Below are 3,898 nucleotides of genomic sequence, written 5' to 3' on the forward strand. Positions count from 1 at the left end.
GGGGGGGGGGTGGGGGGGGGGTGGTGGGGTGGGGGGGGGGGGTAAGTGACTTTTCTAAGCCAGTCTACTACTGAGGGACAGGACTCACCATGACTCTCAGCCCAGCGTTTCTGCATCTTCTGTGTCATCTGCACCCCTGGCCTCTGTTTTTCTCCTTTCAGTAGACCCTCATCTTCAATAAAGACCTAAGAGTTCAGTACTACCCAGACCTTGCACAGAAATGCAGGGTTTTATAGGCATTCCTGGCTAACCCAGTATCAACAGAAATCCCAAGGGCTCAGGAACCCCAGACCAGGAAACTTCCAGGCGAAGGGTGGATGTTCAGTTCCCACACTCAGGGACACCCCTTAGTACATCAATCATTCTGTCACGCAGTCATGAATTCCCGCAAGGCTTCCCGCCTGCCTCTTGTGTGTTAGGCACAGTGCTGGGCACCTTAGAGCTTTAGATGACAAGAACCAGCTCCTGGACTCAGGGCTTAGTCTGGTGAGGAGAGAACGCTGGAGAAGAACCATGACGTAGCACCTGGAATTTCATCCGGGTAGGGGAGCCAACAGAAGGAGGAAGGTAGGTCCCAGCTAGTCCATGATTCTGCTTTGAATCCTTACCTGATTCTTTGTCACTTAAACCCTGGCTCTAATGTCTCTAATTTCACCTGTTGGAGATGCCTTTCTGAACACGCTGCTCCCCCACCCCCCCGCACCCCCAATCTGAAGTAGCTCCTTCCCAAGTCTCTCTCTAGAATGTCTCCAGGTTTTATTTCCCCTGATGGCATGTATCACTATCTGAAACTACCCTCTCCTCCTCCTCCTCCTCTAATGTTTATTTTGAGAGAGAGACAGAGCGTGAGCAGGAGAGGGGCAGAGAGAGAGGAAGACACAGAATCGGAAGCAGGCTCCAGGCTCTGAGCTGTCAGCACAGAGCCCGATGTGGGGCTTGAACTTGTGAATTATGAGATCATGACCTGAGCTGAAGTGGGACGCTTAACTGACTGAGCCACCCAGACACCCCTGCAATTATATCCTTATTCATTGCCTGTCTCTCCTCACTCCCCACTACACTGCAGGCAGGCAGGTCCTTATCTGGCTCACTCTGGGCTGTGTGCTCGGAACCTAGCAGGTACTCTGTATATGACTGTTCAATGGATGAATGTTCAAATGTTCTCTCTAGTGAATACCCCAGCACAGTAGGTCTTGGGCTGTGATCTTGTGGAGAGAAAAGGCTGCAGAGGTGAGGCTGCCAGGAAGGAAAATGGTCATTAATGGAGCAAGGCTCCCTGGAGCCAGGATGGGGGGAGAAGGGGACAGGAACTGGAGCTCCTATTTAAAGGAGACAAATTGGGGTAGGCCCACAGCGCAGGCTGGGCCCCTTCTTTCACCTCTCCCTGCCCCACCTCCTCCTTCCCATTTGTCCATCAACACCTCTGGCAAACAAGAATGATGAAGGTGGGGTGGGATTGCCAGTCTCATTGCTTTTATGAGATAATCAAGTGACAGCTTCCATGGTGGCGGTGAGGCCCAGGAGATACAGGAGAAACGTTCAAGAAGTTTCAAAGGTTGCAGAAGAAGCATAAGATGATCTGTGTATTTTTTGTTTCTGTATGTTTTCAGTTTCACGGCCATCGTAACATTTGCTCAAAGCCAAGTTTGGCCAATTTCTAACTGGGTGACCTTGGACAAATTACCTAACCTTTCTTCTTTCCGGAGTAACCATACTTACTTTTGGGTTGAGTTGTATATCAAAAAAGGAAAAATATAGGCCACCTGGCTGGCTCAGTCGGTTGAGCACGGGGCTCTTGATCTCAGGGTCGTGAGTTCAGGCCCTAGATTGGGTGCAGAGCCTATTTAAAAAATAAATAAAAATTTTAAGAAAATTGAAAAGGAAGAGTGTGCAGAATTCTCAGACCAGAGCCTGGCATGCAGGGGCCACTCAACACAGTGCTGGTTTCCCCCTTCTTCGACTACTCGGTCTTCCCCTTTCCTGACACAGGCCACCTCTGTGTTTAGCTCCAGTGGCCATCTGCCCCACCCTAACATGGAGTGTAATGCTAATTTCCTACGGTCTTGATGTTTTCAGGGATTCAGGGAGGCTCCCTGCATTGCTGGGGAAATCAGGTGGCTGGGTTTGTAAGAGGGAGGGGAAGAAGGAGGTCACAAGGCAGTGTGATGCTAACACATGGGAGGGAGTTCAGCGGGCAGGAAAGGGCTAGGTCCTCCTGTCTAGCTGTGATTTCCCCTACTCATTTTCTTTCTTTCTTTCTTTTTTTAAAAACATTTTTAAAAGTTTATTTATTTTGAGGGAGTGAGCGGGCAAGCCGGAGAGAGTGCATGCGAGAGGAAGGGGCTGAGAGAGAGAAAGAGAGAGACAGACAGAGACAGAGAGAGACAGAGGGAGACAGAGAATCCCAAGCAGGCTTCTTACTGTCCGTGCAAAGCCCGACTCAGGGCTCGAACCCATGAACTGTGAGATCTTGACCAAAGCTGAAGTCAGATGCTTAACAGACTGAGCCATCCAGGCACTCCCCCTATTCTTTTTCTGATCCTCCTAAAATTATAACCTTTAAAATAGCTTAATATTGAATCACATAATAAATGTAAGAATCCAGACTCCTTGTAAAAATGGAAATATTCTCCCTTGATCCTCCTCCCCTCCTTAAGTTTTACCTACCTCCCATCACTGGAATATCATCACTGATATTTCTTTGGTCACACTGTCTCTTTGTGACATCTCCTCCTCTTCAGGGCTGTATCAGACTGAAATGACTGGGGGGGATGCCACTCAGTCCCATCCCCCTCCTCACCAATCCTACACAGGCCTCACTAACTTATAGAAACCTTTCCAGAGGCTTCCACTTCACACTTACTGTCCCTTCTCTGAAGTCCTACAAGGACTTATCTCCGATTTACGAAAGTCCAGTGTTCCTTGCCAGGGGCCAGTCTTGGTTTTTTTCCACTAGAGTGTGAGTCCTCTGAGGCCAGACTATATCCCCATAGTCTGTCTGGCAGAGCACACAGTATGAATGAGGTCAATGAAGTGAAGAATTCTCTTTATCTTTTAAACAAGGGGGGGCCCTTGGGGTGTCTGCTTCTGGTCAGTACTCTAGCACCCGAGGGATTTCCCCTGAGGATGCCTAACCCTATAGCCTCCCTAATGAGAAAGGGCAGATAATTATGCCCTCAGGGGCCCAGACCAGATTCAGAGAGATCCTAGGGCAGCCACTTCCTGGTGAGGCGACCTTAGACAAGTCACTGAACCCTTCAGAGCTTTCTCCCCCTGTAGAATGCAGACAGCACCAGTTCCCGCCTCACCCGCTGCTGTGAGAATAAATAGTGGTAATGAGTTTAGGCTTAGGCTGTCTTCTGAGGTTCCAGGTTTACACAGGTTTTGAATACTGACTTAGGAAAGATAAAGGAGTAAGATTTGTCAGCATGTCCAGTAGACCCTGGCGGAGGGAGTGTACCTGTGGGGTGGCTACCTCTCTGGGGGAGGGGGATGCGTGTATTGAGTATTAAGCTCTGACCTCTCTTACCTAGTTAAACGTTATCACATTTGTCCCTCCTATTTTCCATCCCGAGTTTAACCTCCAAATATTAAAGTGTGGTAGAAAAGATCAAATTAAACGGTCAGTAATTGACTAGACGTCCGTCCCTGTGTTGTCTGGGTTGCAGCGCAAGTTATCTCCGAGCCCCGCCCCTTCCCGCCCCTTCCCGCCCCTCCTCGCCGCTGCCGGACTGCCGATTGGCCCGCGCTGCGTGACGTCACGGGCGGCTTTTTAAGGCCGAGTCTCTGAGCCTGCTCCGCAGTGGCGGTGGTGGCGGCGCGCCGGCGGCCGGCTTGGGGCTTCGCTTGGAGTCTCGGGTGGCTTGTCCGGAGGGAAGCGGGGAGAGTGCGGCTGACG

This window comes from Crocuta crocuta, unplaced genomic scaffold (genome assembly GCF_008692635.1).
Source record: "Crocuta crocuta isolate KB4526 unplaced genomic scaffold, BGI_CrCroc_1.0 scaffold289, whole genome shotgun sequence".
NCBI classification, from domain to species: Eukaryota; Metazoa; Chordata; class Mammalia; order Carnivora; family Hyaenidae; genus Crocuta; species Crocuta crocuta.